Here is a 22,389-nt window from a genome sequence, read left to right on the forward strand (position 1 = left end):
ATTTAGGTTTTTTATTTTCAGTGAGACCTGCTGGCAACAGGCTCACTGCAGCGAGGGACTAAGGGGAGAAGAAGCGAACTCGCCTGCTTGCAGCCGGATTGGGCTTCTTAGGCTACTGGACACCATTAGCTCCAGAGGGATCGACCGCAGGCCCAGTCCTTGGTGTTCGGTCCCGGAGCCGCGCCGCCGTCCCCCTTACAGAGCCAGAAGCAAGAAGAGGTCCGGAAAAACGGCGGCAGAAGACATCAGTCTTCACCAAGGTAGCGCACAGCACTGCAGCTGTGCGCCATTGCTCCTCACACACCCTTCACACTCCGGTCACTGAGGGTGCAGGGCGCTGGGGGGGGGGGGGCGCCCTGAGCAGCAATATAAACACCTTGGCTGGCAAAAATACATCACATATAACCCCCAGGGCTATATGGATGTATATTAACCCCTGCCAGATTCCATAAAAATGCGGGAGAAAAGTCAGCGAAAAAGGGGCGGAGCCTATCTCCTCAGCACACTGGCGCCATTTTCCCTCACAGCTCCGTTGGAGGGAAGCTCCCTGGCTCTCCCCTGCAGTCTACACTACAGAACAGGGTTAAAACAGAGGGGGGGGGGGGCACTAAATTTAGGCGCAGTATAAATTATATAAAAGCAGCTATAGGGGACATAACTCAGTTAGTCCCTGCATTATATAGCGCTCTGGTGTGTGCTGGCATACTCTCACTCTGTCCCCCCAAAGGGCTTTTGTGGGTCCTGTCCTCATTGGAGCATTCCGTGTGTGTGTGCGGTGTGTCGGTACGGCTGTGTCGACATGTTTGATGAGGAGACTTATGTGGAGGCGGAGCAGATGCCGATAAATGAGATGTCGCCCCTGTGGGCCGACACCAGAGTGGATGGATAGGTGGAAGGTATTAACCGACAGTGTCAACTCTTTACATAAAAGGCTGGATGACGTAACAGCTATGGGACAGCCGGCTTCTCAGCCTGCGCCTGCCCAGACGTCTCAAAGGCCATCAACGCTCCCTCAGATGGCAGACACAGATGTCGACACGGAGTCTGACTCCAGTGTCGACGAGGTTGAGACATATACACAATCCACTAGGAACATCCGTTACATGATCCCGGCAATATAAAATGTGTTACACATTTCTGACATTAACCCAAGTACCACTAAAAACAAAGGGTTTTATGTGTGGGGAGAAAAAGCAGGCAGTGTTTTGTTCCCCCATCACATGAGTGAATGAAGTGTGAAAAAGCGTGGGTTTTCCCCGATAAGAAACTGGTAATTTCTAACAAGTTACTGATGGCGTACCCTTTCCCGCCAGAGGATAAGTTACGCTGGGAGATATCCCCTAGGGTGGATAAGGCGCTCACACGTTTGTCAAGGTGGCACTGCCTTCTTAGGATACGGCCACTTTGAAGGTACCTGCTGATAAATAGCAGGAGGCTATCCTGAAGTCTGTAATTACACACTCAGGTACTAGACTGAGACCTGCAGACTGCTGCAGCATGGTCTGTACCCCTTTCAAACAGGGATACTATTTTGCGAACATAAGACGTCGTCTTATATATGAGGGATGCACAGAGGAATATTTTGCCGGCTGGCATCCTGAATTATTGCAATGTCCATTCTGTCAGGAGGGTATTGGAGACCCGACACTGGACAGGTGATGCTGACTTTAAAAGGCACATAGAGCCTTATAAGGGTGAGGAATTGGTTGGGGATGGTCTCTGGGACCTCGTATCCACAGCAACAGCTGGGATGAAAATAATTTACCTCAGGTTTCCTCACAGCCTAAGAAACGCACTGTATTATCAGGTACAGTCCTTTCGGCTTCAAAAAAGCAGGCGGGTCAAACGAGGGAAGAGGGAAAAAGCTGCACCAGCAGCCAGTTCCCAGAATCAAAATTCTTCCCCTGCTTCCTCTGAGTCCACCGCATGACGCGGGGGCTCCACAGGCGTAGCCAGGTACGGTGGGGGGCCGCCTCAAAAATTTCAGCGATCAGTGGGCTCACTCGCAGGTGAATCCCTGGAATCCTTCAAGTAGTATCTCAGGGGTACAAGCTGGAAGTCGAGGCGTCTCCCCCCCGCCGTTTACTCAAATCTGCCTTGCCGACAACTCCCTCAGGCAGGGAGGCTGTGCTAGAGGCAATTCACAAGCTGTATTCCCAGCAGGTGATAGTCAAGGTGCCCCTACTTCAACAAGGACGGGGTTACTATTCCACACTGTTTGTGGTACCGAAACCAGCCGGTTCGGTGAGACCCATTTTAAAATGGAAATCCTTGAACACTTACATAACAAAGTTCAAGATGGAATCGCTCAGGGCGGTTATTGCAAGCCTGGACGAGGGGGATTACATGGTATCCCTGGACATCAAGGATGCTTACATGCATGTCCCTATTTACCTTCCTCACCAGGAGTACCTCAGATTGTGGTACAGGATTGCCATTACCAATTCCAAACACTACCGTTTGGACTGTCCACGGCACCGAGGGTGTTTACCAAGGTAATGGCAGAAATGATGATACTCCTTCAAAAAAAAAAGGGAGTTTTTATTTATCCCATACTTGGACGATCTCCTTATAAAGGCAAGGTCCAGGGAGCAGTTACTGGTCGGAGTAGCACTATCTCAGGAGGTGCTACAACAGCATGGCTGGATTCTGAACATTCCAAAGTCACAGCTGGTTCCTTCCACTCGCTTACTGTTCCTGGGGATGATTTTGGACACAGAACAGAAAAAAGTGTTTCTCCCGCAGGAGAAAGCCAAGGAGCTGTCATCTCTAGTCAGAGACCTCCTAAAACCAAAAAGGGTATCGGTGCATCGTTGCACACGAGTCCTGGGAAAAATGGTGGCTTCATACGAAGCAATTCCATTCGGCAGGTTCCATGCGAGGACCTTCCAGTGAGACCTCTTAGATAAGTGGTCGGGATCGCATCTTCAAATGCATCAAATGATAACCCTGTCTCCAAGGACCAGGGTGTCTCTACTGTGGTGGATGCAGGGTGCTCATCTTCTAGAGGGCCGCAGTTGCGGCATACAGGACTGGGTCCTGGTGACCACGGATGCCAGCCTTCAAGGCTGGGGAGCAGTCACACAGGGAAGAAACTTCCAGGGCCTATGGTCAAGTCAGGAGACTTCCCTACATATAAATTCTGGAACTGAGGGCCATTTACAATGCTCTAAGTCAGGCAAGACCCCTGCTTCAAAACCAGCCGGTACTGATACAGTCAGACAACATCACGGCAGTCGCCCATGTGACCCGACAGGGCGGCACAAGAAGCAGGATGGCAATGGCAGAAGCCACAAGGATTCTCCGATGGGCGGAAAATCACGTACTAGCACTGTCAGCAGTGTTCATTCCGGGAGTGGACAACTGGGAAGCAGACTTCCTCAGCAGACACGACCTACACCCGGGAGAGTGGGGACTTCGTCCAGAAGTCTTCCTGCTGTTGGTAAACCGTTGCAAAAGGCCACAGGTGGACATGATGGCGTCCCGCCTCAACAAAAGCTAAAGAGATATTGCGCCAGGTCAAGGGACCCTCAGGCGATAGCTGTGGACGCTCTAGTGACACCGTGGGTGTACCAGTCGGTTTATGTGTTCCCTACTCTGCCTCTCATACCAAAGGTATTGAGAATAATAAGATGGCGAGGAGTAAGAACGATACTCGTGGTTCCGGATTGGCCAAGAAGGGCTTGGTACCCGGAACTTCAGGAAATGATATCAGAGGACCCATGGCCTCTGCCGCTCAGACAGGACCTGCTTCAGCAGGGGCCCTGTCTGTTCCAAGACTTACCGCGGCTGCGTTTGACAGCATGGCGATTGAGCGCCGGATCCTGAAGGAAAAGGGTATTCCGGAAGAAGTCATTCCTGCGCTTATTAAAGCCAGGAAAGATGTTACGGCAAAGCATTATCACCGCATGTGGCGGAAATATGTTGCATGGTGCGAGGCCAAAAAGGCCCCAACAGAGGAATTTCCACTAGGTCGATTTCTACATTTCCTGCAAGCAGGAGTGAATATGGACCTGAGTCTAGGCTCCATTAAAGTACAGATCTCGGCTCTGTCGATTTTCTTTCAAAAAGAATTAGCTTCAGTACCTGAAGTTCAGACATTGTGAAAGGAGTGCTGCATATTCAGCCCCCGTTTGTGCCCCTTGTGGCACCTGGGGATCTCAACGTGGTGTTGAGTTTTCTTAAATTCACATTGGTTTGAGCCACTAAAAACCGTGGATCTAAAATATCTCACGTGGAAAGTGGTCATGTTATTGGCCTTGGCTTCAGCCAGGCAAGTGTCAGAATTGGCGGCTTTATCATGTAAAAGCCCTTATCTGATTTTCCATATGGATAGGGCAGAATTGAGGACTCGTCCCCAATTTCTTCCTAAGGTGGTGTCAGCGTTTCACCTGAACCAGCCTATTGTGGTGCCGGCGGCTACTAGTGAATTGGAGGACTCCAAGTTGCTAGACGTTGTCAGGGCCCTGAAAATATATGTTTCCAGGACGGCTGGAGTCAGAAACTCTGACTCGCTGTTTATCCTGTATGCACCCAACAAGCTGGGTGCTCCTGCTTCTAAGCAGTCTATTGCTCGCTGGATTTGTAGTACAATTCAGCTTGCACATTCTGTGGCAGGCATACCACAGCCAAAATCTGTAAATGCCCATTCCACAAGGAAGGTGGGCTCATCTTGGGCGGCTGCCCGAGGGGTCTCGGCTTTACAACTTTGCCGAGCAGCTACTTGGTCAGGGGCAAACACGTTTGCAAAATTCTACAAATTTGATACCCTGGCTGAGGAGGACCTGGAGTTCTCTCATTCGGTGCTACAGAGTCATCCGCACTCTCCCGCCCGTTTGGGAGCTTTGGTATAATCCCCATGGTCCTTACGGAGTTCCCAGCATCCACTAGGACGTTAGAGAAAATAAGAATTTACTCACCGGTAATTCTATTTCTCGTAGTCCGTAGTGGATGCTGGGCGCCCATCCCAAGTGCGGATTGTCTGCAATACTTGTACATAGTTATTGTTAACTAAAGGGTTATTGTTGAGCCATCTGTTGAGAGGCTCAGTTGTTTTCATACTGTCAAACTGGATATAGTATCACGAGTTGTACAGTGTGATTGGTGTGGCTGGTAAGAGTCTTACCCGGGATTCTAAATCCTTCCTTATTATGTCTGCTCGTCCGGGCACAGTGTCCTAACTGAGGCTTGGAGGAGGGTCATAGTGGGAGGAGCCAGTGCACACCAGGTAGTCATAAATCTTTCTAGAGTGCCCAGCCTCCTTCGGAGCCCGCTATTCCCCATGGTCCTTACGGAGTTCCCAGCATCCACTACGGACTACGAGAAATAGAATTACTGGTGAGTAAATTCTTATTTTTTTCAAACCCAGCCTGTGACATGGCAGTTAGGAGCTGATTGGCTGCTCATTTATCACTGTGAAATTTGTCAAACTTTTCAAGGCTTAGTACATCTCCACGTAAGGTATACACAACACGATGGAGCCAGGTTCTAGGCACACAAAGTATTAACACACACACACACACACACACACACTCTCTCTCTCTCTCTCTCTCTCTCTCTCTCTCTCTCTCTCTCTCTCTCTCTCTCTCTCTCTCATCTCTCATCTCTCATCTCTCATCTCTCATCTCTCATCTCTCATCTCTAAAATATAAATCCATTTAAGTGAGGCGCTCAGAAGCACTGGATGTGGTGTGAACCTGGCCTTTAACAAAATCTATTCCATTGTCTGCCATGTAAGGTGGGTTTCTAATCACCACGTATCATCTGCAAATTTCCCCCCCAAACCTTTTGATTTATTATTGTCTTGGCCTGAAATCACCAGCGATTAGAAGCCATTGTGCTTTATACGGTTTACGTGCACAACCTAAGTTCTAGGTGCGATGCCTGGGCCAAGTGGCCTATTTATGGTACCACTGTCTGGTGGAAAAAGAATGAGTCCTCTCTTATTAAATAAACTTGAAAGAATAATTTCTGTGCCCTCCTAATATATTTATAATCATATCTGTGTCCACCTCAAAATAATTTAAAATCTTTCATATGGTCCCCTAAAGTAATTTATAATCATTTATGTGTGCTCTTAGTAAATGTATAATCCTATTCATGGCCTATTCATTTTCTAGATAATAATAAAGATTACAAATACCAAAAATATACCCTTATCTTGCGCTGTTATTATGCTGCTCCTCTAACACAATCCTCCTGTTAGAAAGGATTAATACAAATACAACCTCCAAATGAGTTAGAGGGCGCTATAAATTACTTTCCAAGTAAAACCAGCAGTTCCTATAAATGACAAATTATCTCACAACAAAAAATTTTTAGAAACATACTTCATACTTTACAGATACAGAGACAAACCCTTTCAATACACAAGTCATACAAATTGTGTCAATCTGAGTTAAGAAAAGTATTTTCTCTCCTCAACCCTGACGCGTTTTGTCCTATAAGGACTTCTTCAGAGGGGTGGTCCATGCAGCTGGTAAAAATATATATTTCAATAAATAAAATGGAGAAGACATAAAGAACATCGTATAATATTCCAGAAAATCGTATAATATTCCAAAAACAGCCACCTAGTCAATGTGGCATCTTATATTTAAACAATATAATGACAATTTGCAGTACATACCTATACAGTCAAATAATAAAGATTAACATTCCCCCATTATTATTTACTAGCAATATCTAATAATAATCTTCCTTGATATTTTCTGTATTCTAGTGGATCATACCGTATACTTGCATATCTTGATTTTCGATGACTGTCCTACAAGCTTGCCTACTGTACTTTATAGATGGACAGGCAATCAAGAACAGTCGTAAGTTTGGTATTCATGCAAACAAGTGCCGATGGCTCATGAGTTAAGGGTCTGGCACAGGACTTCCTTTATCATGGACACCCTGTACCCATGGTAGATGCCCATTGGGGATTCTGACAGGCAGCACTGCTCATCCCAGAGTCCATAAATCTGCAGAAAGCCACAAAGGGGATGAATAATGTCAGTAGACACATCTCCAGTGATTAGTTGCCTTTACTGAGACCCACAGTGACAAGTTACAACGCTTCCAATGTGCAGATACCCTGGAGCTGCCACTGGCAGAAAAGGTCCAAGATAGAGAATAGTGCACCTGAGTGCTGACAATGCTTTGTACAGAAGATAGGGAAGATTGGAAGCACAGTGCTCAAATTGGTGGGACACACCAAATAATCCAACTGTGATGCATAAAACATTTGATAAAATCACATAACAATAAGAGGGTAACAAAAAAAAAAAGGCTTTGGAATTAATGAGATATGGTGTGCAGAAAGTGTAGGTAAAGGATGTGGGGGTACATGTGGCAGTGTTGGTGTAGTGGTTAGCATTACTTCCTTACAACATGCAGGCCCTGGGTCTAATTCCCCCCAAAGCTCTTTATAATTGGAGTCTGTATGTCCCCGTGCTTGTGTGGATTTTCCCTGGGTAATCCAGTTTCCTCCCACAGGCCCAAAACACACACTGATAGGTTAATCGGAGTCTGGAAAAAACAACAACCTTTGTATGTGTATGTACATATGGTAAGGTGGAAGGGAATATGGATTGTAAGCTTCACTGAGACAGGAACTGATGTATATGACTAAATGTCCTCTGTAAAGCGCTGCATAATAGAGAATGCACTATACAAATAACTTTATAATAATGTGTTCCAAGAAAGGGAGCAGGTGAAAAATAAGTAAAAAATACATAGTGTAAGGCGGGAATATCCAAACTGCGGCCCTCCAGCTGTTGTGAAACTACATATCCCAGCATGCCCTGACACAGTTTTGCTGTCAGAGAATGCTAAAGCTGTGTCAGGGCATGCTGGGATGTGTAGTTTCTCAACAGCTGGAGGGCCGCAGTTTGGACATGTCTGGTGTAAGAATTAAACACATTAAAAATCAGCACAATCTAGCAACACATAGATTATAGTATTAATTGATGAAACTAAACCTAGTTTTTGCTTTTAAATAAAAGAATTAGAGAATTGCTATTAGAAAACCAAGACCTTTCTCTCCTCCAAAATGAGATGATAAAATAGACTGTTCAGAAAATTAGATTGTTGGTACAATACTTGCTGTTAAACTTCTCCGAGTCCATCTGGGGGACACTTCTTCGCCATGGGTTGTAGTGAGGACTGAGGAGCTAGCACTTAATAGTTTAACTTTTCCTAATATATAAGATCCTTTCTCTTATATCCTACAGGATGCTGGGGTCCATTTTAGTACCATGGCGTATAGACGGTTCCGCAGGAACCCCAGGCCACTTTAAGACTTTTCAACAGTGTGAACTGGCTCCTCCCTCTATACCCCTCCTCCAGACCTCAGTTTAGAAAAGGTGCCCGGGAGACTGGCTGCACATCAGTGAAGCTCTACTGAGTTTTGCTGGAAAAGACTTTGTTAGGTTTTTTTATTTTACAGGGAAGCTGCTGGCAACAGCTTCCATGCTTCGTGGGACTTAGGGGGGGAAGTAGGAACCAACTTCTCCATTAGTTCAATGGCTCTGCTTCTGCTGACAGGACACCATTAGCTCCTGAAGGGTACAAAGTATAAAAAGCTTGTTCACTGAGGTAGAATTGCGCCATTACAGGGGGGTGGGGAAGTGGTGTGACTATACAAGTGTGTACCATAACTGGAGAAAGTTCTTCCCCAGAGGAACCCAATTTGAATGAACAAGTGTTCTGAGCCTGTAAGGGTGAGAAAGCTGCAGAATAATATGTCTAAGCTTGCAAAGAAATTTTCTGAGTCTGAACAGCAGACAAAGTATTGGAGACAGTCTGTGGAGGATGCACTGTTTGCTGACTCCTCCACGTCATCCACTCGGGATCCCTCCAATTCCCAAAAAAGGTCTCTGGCGCAGATTATGCAAAGGGACACTGACACAGATTCTGACACTGAGGTCGACACTGGGGATTTGAGAGGGGTAGACCCCAAACTGGCTAAGAGCATTCAGTGTATGAAAATCGCTATAAAAGAGGTGTTGGAAATTACTGACACCTACACCTGAGGAAAAAGATTATTTTAAATTAAATAAAAAACAGGTGGTGACTTTTCCTCCATCTAAGGACTTAAGTGCATTCCTTGAAGAATCCTTGTCAAACCTGGAAAAGAAGTTTGCTGTCTCTAGAAGGTTGCGTGTAGCGTACCCTTTCCCTGAAGAGGACAGGCGTAAGTGGGAGTCACGCCCAATGGTATTTTGCCTGCCCCAGGGTCAGCTTCCTTAAAAGAACCTGCTGACCGCAAGTTAGAGATGACTTTGAGGTCTATCTATATAGCTACGGGTACGTTACTCAGGCCCACAATTGCTTCTCCGTGGGTAGGTAACGCAGTGGAAAAATGGACAGACAACTTGATTTGTTAATATTGACACTGTTGATAAGGATGATATGCTTCTAATTTTAGGTCATATAAAAGATTCTGCAGGTTACATAGTTGAGGCTATGAAGGACGTTGGCTTAATGGGCTCAAGAGCCTCTGCTATGGCAATTTCAGCTCGCAGGGCGCTCTGGATCCGCCAATGGAATGCTGACGCATAATCCAAAAGAAATATTGAGGCGCACCCCTACCATGGTGAGGCACTTTTTGGTGAAAAGCTGGATGCCATGATTACTACATCTGGCAAATCAGCATTTCTGCCGTCGGCAGCTGCACCGCCTAAAAAGTATATCATTCTCATACTATGCAGTCCTTTCGGCCCAACAAGTACAAAAAGGCAAAGGGTACTCCCGTCTTCGCGGGAAGAGGTAGGCAATCTACAACACCATCAGGCTCGCAGGAGCTGAACTCAACTACCAACCACAGCATGAAGCTGGGGCTCCCCTGCGGGAGTGCGTTTGGGTGGGGGCGCGTCTTCCGTTCTTCAGCCAGGTCTGGGTTCACTCAGATCTGAATCCTTGGATATTACAAATAGTATCCCAAGGTTACAAGCTAGAATTTCAAGACCTTCCCCCATGCCGATTTTTCAAATCAGCCTTGCCAGTTTCTGCTCAGGACAGAACAAAGGTGCTGAACGCAATACAGAAATTAGTTCAAGACAAAGTAATTTCCTTGGTTCCTGACGAACAACAGAACAGGGGATATTATTCAAGCCTGTTCGTAGTGTCGAAGCCGGATGGCTCGGTCAGGCCGATTTTAAACCTGAAATCTCTGAATCTTTATTTTAAAAGATTCAAATTCAAGATGGATTCCCTGAGAGTGGTGATCTCCACCTTGGAGGGAAAGGAATTCCTGGTGTCGGTGGACATCAAGGATGCTTATTTTCATGTTCCCATTTTTCCTCCGCATCAAGCATACCTGAGGTTTGCGGTTCAAGACTCTCACTACCAGTTCCAGACGTTACCTTTCGGGCTCTCCACGGCTCTGAGAATATTCACCAAGGTAATAGCGGAGATGATGGTTCTCCTTCGCAAGAAAGGAGTCAACATAATTCCTTACTTGGACGATCTCCTCATAAAGGCGAGATCGAGGGAGAAGTTGGTCCAGGACATAACACTGTCCCTGACGGTACTGCAAAAGCACGGTTGGATCATCAACTTTCAAAAATCACAATTAGAACAGACAATGAGGTTATAATTTCTGGGAATGATACTGGACACAGAAGAACAGAGAGTATTTCTACCGGTGGAAAAAACTCAGGAGATCCAGAGCATGGTCAGACAAATTTTGAGACCAAATTGTGTATCCATTCATCAGTGCATTTGCCTGCTGGGGAAGATGGTAGCGGTTTACGAGGCTCTACAATATGGCCGATTCCATGCCAGGGTTTTCCAGTGGGACCTACTGGACAAGTGGTCCGGATCGCATCTGCACATGCATCAACGGATAACCTTATCTGCGAAAGCCAGAATTTCGCTCCTGTGGTGGCTGCAAAGTTCTCACTTCCTCACTTTCCTAGAGGAACGCAGGTTCGGGATTCAGAACTGGATCCTGGTGACCACAGATGCAAGCCTCCGAGGTTGGGGAGCAGTCACACAAGGTGAAAGCTTCCAAGGAAGATTGTCAAATCAAGAAGTACTCCTTCACATAAACATTCTGGAACTAAGAGCTGTGTACAACAGCCTTCATCAAGCGGCGCAACTTCTACAAGGCCGTCCCATACTGATCCAGTCAGACAATGTAATGGCAGCAGCTTACTTAAACAGTCAGGGCGGAACAAAAAGCAGAGCGGCAATGGCAGAGGTGACAAAAATTCTCCTCTGGGCAGAGAGACATGCAAAAGCACTGTCGGCAATCTTCATTCCGGGAGTGGACAACTGGGAAGCGGACTTCCTCAGCAGACACGATCTTCATCCAGGAGAATGGGGCCTCCACCCAGAGGTCTTTGCGGAGGTAGCAAGTCGTTGGGGCGTTCCTCAAGTAGATATGATGGCATCACGTCTCAACAAGAAGCTTCAGAAATATTGTTCCAGGTCGAGAGACCCACAAGCAATAGCAGTGGATGCTCTGGTAACCCAGTGGGTGTTCCAGTCAGTGTATCTGTTCCCTCCACTTCCGCTAATACCAAAAGTTCTCAAGATCATAAGAAGAACAGGGGTTTGAGCAATTCAATTGGCCAAGGAGGGCTTGGTATCCAGATCTTCAGGAGTTATTACTGGAAGATCCTCAGCCTCTTCCTCTTCGCGAGGACCTGCTTCAGCAGGGGCCGTTAGTTTATCAAGACTTACCGTGGCTGCGTTTGATGGCATGGCTGTTGAGCGCCAGATCCTAGCCCGTAAGGGTATTCCTACTGAAGTCATTCCCTCACTTATTCTGGCAAGGAAAGGAGTAACGTCCAAACATTACCATCGTATTTGGAGAAAATATGTATCTTGGTGTGAATCCAAGAAGTCTCCTGCAGTGGAGTTTCAATTGGGACGGCTTCTCCTATTTCTACAGGCGGGAGTGGATGCTGGATTGAGATTAGGGTCTATCAAGGTCCAAATTTCGGCCTTGTCCATTTTCTTTCAGAAACAGTTGGCTTCCCTTCCTGAGGTTCAGACGTTCGTGAAGGGGGTCCTGCGCATCCAACCTCCCTTTGTGCCTCCTGCGGCGCCATGGGATCTTAATGTGGTGTTGCAGTTCCTTAAGTCGGACTGGTTTGAGCTTCTACAAAAGGTAGAGTTGAAGTTTCTTACTTGGAAAGTGGCCATGCTGTTGGCCTTGGCAGATGAGTGTCCGAGTTAAGAGCTCTGTCTCACAAGAGTCCTTACTTAATCTTTCATGAAGATAGGGCTGAACTGAGAATGCGTCAGCATTTTCTTCCAAAGGTTGTGTCATCTTTCCATATCAACCATCCTTTTGTGGTGCCAGTAGCTTCTGACACCTCAGCCGTTTCAGAGTCCTTGGATGTCGTCAGAGCATTAAGGATTTATGTTGCGAGAACGGTTCGGATTAAGAAAACAGAAGCTTTGTTTGTCCTCTATGACCCCATCAAAATTGGGGGCCCTGCTTCTAAGCAGACTATTGCGCGTTGGATCAGAGGTACCATTCAGCACGCTCATTCCACGGCAGGGTTGCCGTTACCGACTTCGGTAAAAGCCCACTCTACTAGGAAAGTGGGTTCATCCTGGGCGGCTGCCCGGGGTGTCTCGGCATTGCAAATCTGCCGAGCAGCTACTTGGTCAGGCGCAAACATGTTTGCTAAGTTTTACAAGTTTGATACCTTGGCTGCTGACGACCTTAAGTTTGATCAGTCAGTTCTGCAGGAACATTAGCACTTTCCCGCCCGTACTGGGAGCTTTGGTACATCCCCATAGTACTAAAATGGACCCCAGCATCCTCTAGGACGTAAGAGAAAATAGGATTTTAATAACCTACCGGTAAATCCTTTTCTCGTAGTCCGTAGAGGATGCTGGGCACCCGCCCAGTGCTAATTTTTCCTGCAAATTACATTTGTCTTTTTACACAGGTTCTCATGTGTTAAGATGTTTTACAGCAGTTGCTGTTACGTTAAGCATGCACGTTAGCCTGGGTTATGTTGAAGGCCATGTTTTGCGGCATGTTTGTTGTATGGTGTGAGCTGGTGTGAATCTCGCCACTAGTTTAATATAAATTCTTCTCTCAAAGATGTCCGTCTCCTCGGGCACAGTTCCTATACTGAGGTCTGGAGGAGGGGCATAGAGGGAGGAGCCAGTTCACACTGTTGAAAAGTCTTAAAGTGCCCAGGGCTCCTGCGGAACCGTCTATACCCCATGGTACTAAAATGGACCCCAGCATCCTCTACGGACTACGAGAAAAGGATTTACCGGTAGGTTATTAAGATCCTATTTTCCTCCAACCCCTTCCACAGTTTAAATTTAAGTCCTGAGGGAATAGGTCAGCACTAAGGCTAGATAGTATTTTTTTTTTTTTAACCTTTTATTTATTCTTTTTATTTCTCTAGCATCCATAAGGGATATTGGGGGAAACTAGTACGATGGGGTATAGATGGGGTCCAAAGGAGCCAGTGCACTTTAAATTTCTTCAACTGGGTGTGCTGGCTCCTCCCCTCTATGCCCTCTCCCACAGGCAGTTGAGAAAAAAATGCCCTCAGGAGAGGATGCACATATCTGCAGCCCCAGAGATTTTTCTTCAATTTCTTATAAAACTTTTATTATTTTTGGTATGCTGTCTGGGCAACAGCATACCTGCACCGTGGGAGTTAGGAGGGGGATGGTCACCGGCCTTACAAGGAGCAGAGCCGATTCCCCGCTGCAGGACCTCCGTCCTGAGGGGTTGTTTGTTCAGTGGGGCACTGCGCCTTAGCTGTCACAGCCGCAGCACGCCGCACACCCCTAACGCTACCTGAAGGTGACATCGGTGGTGAGTACAAACTGGGGGGTTCTCTGGTTCAAAGTGCGGCTGACCACGGGCGCAGCGTACAGGACCCTCCCTGGGGGGTCCCGCTAGGATCCCCCGTGTGTAAACTGACACAAAACTGCTTGACTAGCACTCGTGTGATGTTTTAAGCTGTTTAGGAGACTTTGCCAGTATAAATAATATGTACAGCTCCAGTTCCATTGGAGGGGGCGGAGCTTCCTTAGAGCGGGACTTGGGGCATTTTGGCGCCTCCTCTGCTTACAGCAGCCATCTACAGCACACACTCAGCGCTTCCTGCCTCACAGACACGCTGGAAACTGGTACAGGGTGTAGCTAAGGGGGAGAGCCGCTTGTGTACACTATCCTGAGCCTAATTAGGACTGTATTTAGTAGTGTTTACTGTGATTTACAGAGCTGACCATTTCACTGGGGCTGTGCAGCTCAGGGTGTGCTGGTCTGTGTCTCCTCTCACATACAGTAGGGAAGGCTTGCATTATCACTGTGTGTGTGTATGTTATTATACTTACTGTGAAATATGGGTAAGCACAAGCTGTACAGTGTATATCACACCAGATTCTCTCCATTATCTAATGACTCTGTTTTGTGTGTACAATGTAGTCAATCTTCACAAATTAGTGAAGAGGTTGGGGGAGGGGGTCCAAAGCCCCACTGGTTAGGGTCTCTTAAGACTATTATGTCAGATTTGTCATCCCAGCTCATTGCTAATGTGCAGAAGACTCGGCTACTGCAACAAGCTGTGGCAGATTTATTTATTACCAGTTATTTATATAGCGCACACATATTCTGCAGTGCTTTACAGAGAATACTTGGCCATTCACATCAGTTCCTGCCCCAGTGGAGCTTACAATCTATTCCCTACCACATGTACACGTACACACATTTACGCTAGGGTTAATTTTGTTGGGATCCAATTAACCTACCAGTATATTTTTGGATTGTGGGAGGAAACCCACGCAAGTACGGGGAGAATATACAAACTCCACACAGTTACAGCCATGGTGGGACTCGAACCCATGACCTCAGTGCTGTGAGGCAGTAATGCTAACCATTACACCATCCGTACTGCCCCATTTAGCTGCTAGGGCTGATGCATAGCCCCCCCTCTATCATGCAGGTTCCCAGAAGCGTGATTTACCTGCACTACTATCTGATACAGATGATGATATCCAAGATGATGGGGATGACCTGGATCCCGTTAGTGGGGATCCCGATACTACTCAGAGTATTGAGCCCCTCATTCTGGCTATAAGGGATGTTAAAGCTCCCCCTAGAGGACGCTGCTTCACAGCAGTCGTTTTTCTTTGTACAAAACAAGCCCAATGTCACTTTCCCCTGATTCTCCAGAGTTAGATGACTTATTCAAACAGGCCTGGAAAAATCCAGACCAAAAATTCCAAGTGTCCAAAAAGTTTTTGCGCACTTTCCCATTTGCTCCTGAAGGTAGAAAATTTTGTGAGGAATGCCCTGGCGTGGATGTCTGTCTCTCGCCTGTCTAAGAAGTAGAGATGAGCGGGTTCGGTTTCTCTGAATCCGAACCCGCCAGAACTTCATGTTTTTTTTCACGGGTCCGAGCGACTCGGATCTTCCCGCCTTGCTCGGTTAACCCGAGCGCGCCCGAACGTCATCATGACGCTGTCGGATTCTCGCGAGGCTCGGATTCTATCGCGAGACTCGGATTCTATATAAGGAGCCGCGCGTCGCCGCCATTTTCACACGTGCATTGAGATTGATAGGGAGAGGACGTGGCTGGCGTCCTCTCCGTTTAGAATAGATTAGAGAGACACATGATTTACTAATTTTGGGGAGCATTAGGAGTACTCAGTACAGTGCAGAGTTTTGCTGATAGTGACCACCAGTTTTATTTATAATCCGTTCTCTGCCTGAAAAAAGCGATACACAGCACACAGTGACTCAGTCACATACCATATCTGTGTGCACTGCTCAGGCTCAGGCCAGTGTGCTGCATCATCTATTATCTATATATAATATTATATATATCTGTCTGACTGCTCAGCTCACACAGCTTATAATTGTGGGGGAGACTGGGGAGCACTACTGCAGTGCCAGTTATAGGTTATAGCAGGAGCCAGGAGTACATAATATATTATATAGTGAGTGACCACCAGACACACAGTGCAGTTTATTTAATATATCCGTTCTCTGCCTGAAAAAAGCGATACACACAGTGACTCAGTCAGTCACATACCATATCTGTGTGCACTGCTCAGGCTCAGGCCAGTGTGCTGCATCATCTATATATATTATATATCTGTCTGACTGCTCAGCTCACACAGCTTATAATTGTGGGGGAGACTGGGGAGCACTACTGCAGTGCCAGTTATAGGTTATAGCAGGAGCCAGGAGTACATAATATTATATTAAAATTAAACAGTGCACACTTTTGCTGCAGGAGTGCCACTGCCAGTGTGACTAGTGACCAGTGACCTGACCACCAGTATATATAATATTAGTAGTATACTATCTCTTTATCAACCAGTCTATATTAGCAGCAGACACAGTACAGTGCGGTAGTTCACGGCTGTGGCTACCTCTGTGTCGGCACTCGGCAGCCCGTCCATAATTGTATATACCACCTAACCGTGGTTTTTTTTTCTTTCTTTATACATACATACTAGTTACGAGTATACTATCTCTTTATCAACCAGTCTATATTAGCAGCCGACACAGTACAGTGCGGTAGTTCACGGCTGTGGCTACCTCTGTGTCGGCACTCGGCAGCCCGTCCATAATTGTATATACCACCTAACCGTGGTTTTTTTTTCTTTCTTTATACATACATACTAGTTACGAGTATACTATCTCTTTATCAACCAGTCTATATATTAGCAGCAGACACAGTACAGTGCGGTAGTTCACGGCTGTGGCTACCTCTGTGTCGGCACTCGGCAGCCCGTCCATAATTGTATATACCACCTAACCGTGGTTTTTTTTTCTTTCTTTATACATACATACTAGTTACGAGTATACTATCTCTTTATCAACCAGTCTATATATTAGCAGCAGACACAGTACAGTGCGGTAGTTCACGGCTGTGGCTACCTCTGTGTCGGCACTCGGCAGCCCGTCCATAATTGTATATACCACCTAACCGTGGTTTTTTTTTCTTTCTTTATACATACATACTAGTTACGAGTATACTATCTCTTTATCAACCAGTCTATATATTAGCAGCAGACACAGTACAGTGCGGTAGTTCACGGCTGTGGCTACCTCTGTGTCGGCACTCGGCAGCCCGTCCATAATTGTATATACCACCTAACCGTGGTTTTTTTTTCTTTCTTTATACATACATACTAGTTACGAGTATACTATCTCTTTATCAACCAGTCTATATATTAGCAGCAGACACAGTACAGTGCGGTAGTTCACGGCTGTGGCTACCTCTGTGTCGGCACTCGGCAGCCCGTCCATAATTGTATATACCACCTAACCGTGGTTTTTTTTTCTTTCTTTATACATACATACTAGTTACGAGTATACTATCTCTTTATCAACCAGTCTATATTAGCAGCAGACACAGTACAGTGCGGTAGTTCACGGCTGTGGCTACCTCTGTGTCGGCACTCGGCAGCCCGTCCATAATTGTATATACCACCTAACCGTGGTTTTTTTTTCTTTCTTTATACATACATACTAGTTACGAGTATACTATCTCTTTATCAACCAGTCTATATATTAGCAGCAGACACAGTACAGTGCGGTAGTTCACGGCTGTGGCTACCTCTGTGTCGGCACTCGGCAGCCCGTCCATAATTGTATATACCACCTAACCGTGGTTTTTTTTTCTTTCTTTATACATACATACTAGTTACGAGTATACTATCTCTTTATCAACCAGTCTATATATTAGCAGCAGACACAGTACAGTGCGGTAGTTCACGGCTGTGGCTACCTCTGTGTCGGCACTCGGCAGCCCGTCCATAATTGTATACTAGTATCCAATCCATCCATCTCCATTGTTTACCTGAGGTGCCTTTTAGTTGTGCCTATTAAAATATGGAGAACAAAAATGTTGAGGTTCCAAAATTAGGGAAAGATCAAGATCCACTTCCACCTCGTGCTGAAGCTGCTGCCACTAGTCATGGCCGAGACGATGAAATGCCAGCAACGTCGTCTGCCAAGGCCGATGCCCAATGTCATAGTACAGAGCATGTCAAATCCAAAACACCAAATATCAGTAAAAAAAGGACTCCAAAACCTAAAATAAAATTGTCGGAGGAGAAGCGTAAACTTGCCAATATGCCATTTACCACACGGAGTGGCAAGGAACGGCTGAGGCCCTGGCCTATGTTCATGGCTAGTGGTTCAGCTTCACATGAGGATGGAAGCACTCAGCCTCTCGCTAGAAAAATGAAAAGACTCAAGCTGGCAAAAGCAGCACAGCAAAGAACTGTGCATTCTTCGAAATCCCAAATCCACAAGGAGAGTCCAATTGTGTCGGTTGCGATGCCTGACCTTCCCAACACTGGACGTGAAGAGCATGCGCCTTCCACCATTTGCACGCCCCCTGCAAGTGCTGGAAGGAGCACCCGCAGTCCAGTTCCTGATAGTCAGATTGAAGATGTCAGTGTTGAAGTACACCAGGATGAGGAGGATATGGGTGTTGCTGGCGCTGGGGAGGAAATTGACCAGGAGGATTCTGATGGTGAGGTGGTTTGTTTAAGTCAGGCACCCGGGGAGACACCTGTTGTCCGTGGGAGGAATATGGCCGTTGACATGCCAGGTGAAAATACCAAAAAAATCAGCTCTTCGGTGTGGAGGTATTTCACCAGAAATGCGGACAACAGGTGTCAAGCCGTGTGTTCCCTTTGTCAAGCTGTAATAAGTAGGGGTAAGGACGTTAACCACCTCGGAACATCCTCCCTTATACGTCACCTGCAGCGCATTCATAATAAGTCAGTGACAAGTTCAAAAACTTTGGGTGACAGCGGAAGCAGTCCACTGACCAGTAAATCCCTTCCTCTTGTAACCAAGCTCACGCAAACCACCCCACCAACTCCCTCAGTGTCAATTTCCTCCTTCCCCAGGAATGCCAATAGTCCTGCAGGCCATGTCACTGGCAATTCTGACGAGTCCTCTCCTGCCTGGGATTCCTCCGATGCATCCTTGCGTGTAACGCCTACTGCTGCTGGCGCTGCTGTTGTTGCCGCTGGGAGTCGATGGTCATCCCAGAGGGGAAGTCGTAAGCCCACTTGTACTACTTCCAGTAAGCAATTGACTGTTCAACATTCCTTTGCGAGGAAGATGAAATATCACAGCAGTCATCCTACTGCAAAGCGGATAACTGAGTCCTTGACAACTATGTTGGTGTTAGACGTGCGTCCGGTATCCGCCGTTAGTTCACAGGGAACTAGACAATTTATTGAGGCAGTGTGCCCCCGTTACCAAATACCATCTAGGTTCCACTTCTCTAGGCAGGCGATACCGAGAATGTACACGGACGTCAGAAAAAGACTCACCAGTGTCCTAAAAAATGCAGTTGTACCCAATGTCCACTTAACCACGGACATGTGGACAAGTGGAGCAGGGCAGGGTCAGGACTATATGACTGTGACAGCCCACTGGGTAGATGTATGGACTCCCGCCGCAAGAACAGCAGCGGCGGCACCAGTAGCAGCATCTCGCAAACGCCAACTCTTTCCTAGGCAGGCTACGCTTTGTATCACCGCTTTCCAGAATACGCACACAGCTGAAAACCTCTTACGGCAACTGAGGAAGATCATCGCGGAATGGCTTACCCCAATTGGACTCTCCTGTGGATTTGTGGCATCGGACAACGCCAGCAATATTGTGTGTGCATTAAATATGGGCAAATTCCAGCACGTCCCATGTTTTGCACATACCTTGAATTTGGTGGTGCAGAATCTTTTAAAAAACGACAGGGGCGTGCAAGAGATGTTGTCGGTGGCCAGAAAAATTGCGGGACACTTTCGGCGTACAGGCACCACGTACAGAAGACTGGAGCACCACCAAAAACTACTGAACCTGCCCTGCCATCATCTGAAGCAAGAAGTGGTAACGAGGTGGAATTCAACCCTCTATATGCTTCAGAGGTTGGAGGAGCAGCAAAAGGCCATTCAAGCCTATACAATTGAGCACGATATAGTAGGTGGAATGCACCTGTCTCAAGCGCAGTGGAGAATGATTTCAACGTTGTGCAAGGTTCTGATGCCCTTTGAACTTGCCACACGTGAAGTCAGTTCAGACACTGCCAGCCTGAGTCAGGTCATTCCCCTCATCAGGCTTTTGCAGAAGAAGCTGGAGGCATTGAAGAAGGAGCTAAAAGGGAGCGATTCCGCTAGGCATGTGGGACTTGTGGATGCAGCCCTTAATTCGCTTAACAAGGATTCACGGGTGGTCAATCTGTTGAAATCAGAGCACTACATTTTGGCCACCGTGCTCGATCCTAGATTTAAAGCCTACCTTGGATCTCTCTTTCCGGCAGACACAGGTCTGCTGGGGTTGAAAGACCTGCTGGTGACAAAATTGTCAAGTCAAGCGGAACGCGACCTGTCAACATCTCCTCCTTCACATTCTCCCGCAACTGGGGGTGCGAGGAAAAGGCTCAGAATTCCGAGCCCACCCGCTGGCGGTGATGCAGGGCAGTCTGGAGCGACTGCTGATGCTGACATCTGGTCCGGACTGAAGGACCTGACAACGATTACGGACATGTCGTCTACTGTCACTGCATATGATTCTCTCAACATTGATAGAATGGTGGAGGATTATATGAGTGACCGCATCCAAGTAGGCACGTCACACAGTCCGTACTTATACTGGCAGGAAAAAGAGGCAATTTGGAGGCCCTTGCACAAACTGGCTTTATTCTACCTAAGTTGCCCTCCCACAAGTGTGTACTCCGAAAGAGTGTTTAGTGCCGCCGCTCACCTTGTCAGCAATCGGCGTACGAGGTTACATCCAGAAAATGTGGAGAAGATGATGTTCATTAAAATGAATTATAATCAATTCCTCCGCGGAGACATTGACCAGCAGCAATTGCCTCCACAAAGTACACAGGGAGCTGAGATGGTGGATTCCAGTGGGGACGAATTGATAATCTGTGAGGAGGGGGATGTACACGGTGATATATCGGAGGGTGAAGATGAGGTGGACATCTTGCCTCTGTAGAGCCAGTTTGTGCAAGGAGAGATTAATTGCTTCTTTTTTGGGGGGGTCCAAACCAACCCGTCATATCAGTCACAGTCGTGTGGCAGACCCTGTCACTGAAATGATGGGTTGGTTAAAGTGTGCATGTCCTGTTTTGTTTATACAACATAAGGGTGGGTGGGAGGGCCCAAGGACAATTCCATCTTGCACCTCTTTTTTCTTTTCTTTTTCTTTGCATCATGTGCTGATTGGGGAGGGTTTTTTGGAAGGGACATCCTGCGTGACACTGCAGTGCCACTCCTAGATGGGCCCGGTGTTTGTGTCGGCCACTAGGGTCGCTAATCTTACTCACACAGTCAGCTACCTCATTGCGCCTCTTTTTTTCTTTGCGTCATGTGCTGTTTGGGGAGGGTTTTTTGGAAGGGACATCCTGCGTGACACTGCAGTGCCACTCCTAGATGGGCCCGGTGTTTGTGTCGGCCACTAGGGTCGCTAATCTTACTCACACAGCTACCTCATTGCGCCTCTTTTTTTCTTTGCGTCATGTGCTGTTTGGGGAGGGTTTTTTGGAAGGGACATCCTGCGTGACACTGCAGTGCCACTCCTAGATGGGCCCGGTGTTTGTGTCGGCCACTAGGGTCGCTTATCTTACTCACACAGCGACCTCGGTGCAAATTTTAGGACTAAAAATAATATTGTGAGGTGTGAGGTATTCAGAATAGACTGAAAATGAGTGTAAATTATGGTTTTTGAGGTTAATAATACTTTGGGATCAAAATGACCCCCAAATTCTATGATTAAAGCTGTTTTTTAGTGTTTTTTGAAAAAAACACCCGAATCCAAAACACACCCGAATCCGACAAAAAAAATTCGGTGAGGTTTTGCCAAAACGCGTTCGAACCCAAAACACGGCCGCGGAACCGAACCCAAAACCAAAACACAAAACCCGAAAAATTTCAGGCGCTCATCTCTACTAAGAAGGCGGTGCTGCCTGCCCCGGGCTCCTTTACCATGAAGGATCCTGGGGATCGGAAGATAGAGACTACCCTAAAATCTATATATACTGCAGCCAGCCTCTCACAAAGACCGGTCATTGCGGGTTGCTGGATGACCCATGCTATTCATTCTTGGGCCATTCAAATTCAGGGGGGTCTCTCGGGGGATATGCCCTTAGTTACTATGGTAACCCTGATGAAGCACATTCAGGACACTACACGTGTCCTCTGTGTTTCCCTCAAGGAGATGGGGAACATTAATGCTCGGACGTCTGCCATGGCAGTGTCGGCACGCAGGGCCTTGTGGTTACGTCAGTGGATTGCAGACGCAGAATCCGAACATAGTGTGGAATCCCTCCCCATTTCTGGGGAATGGCTTTTTGGGGTTGAATTGGATATCTGGATTTCCAAAGTTATGGCTGGGAAATCCACGTTTCTCCCTTCTGGGGCCCCGCC

Source organism: Pseudophryne corroboree, chromosome 6 (genome assembly GCF_028390025.1).
Source record: "Pseudophryne corroboree isolate aPseCor3 chromosome 6, aPseCor3.hap2, whole genome shotgun sequence".
Lineage (NCBI taxonomy): Eukaryota > Metazoa > Chordata > Amphibia > Anura > Myobatrachidae > Pseudophryne > Pseudophryne corroboree.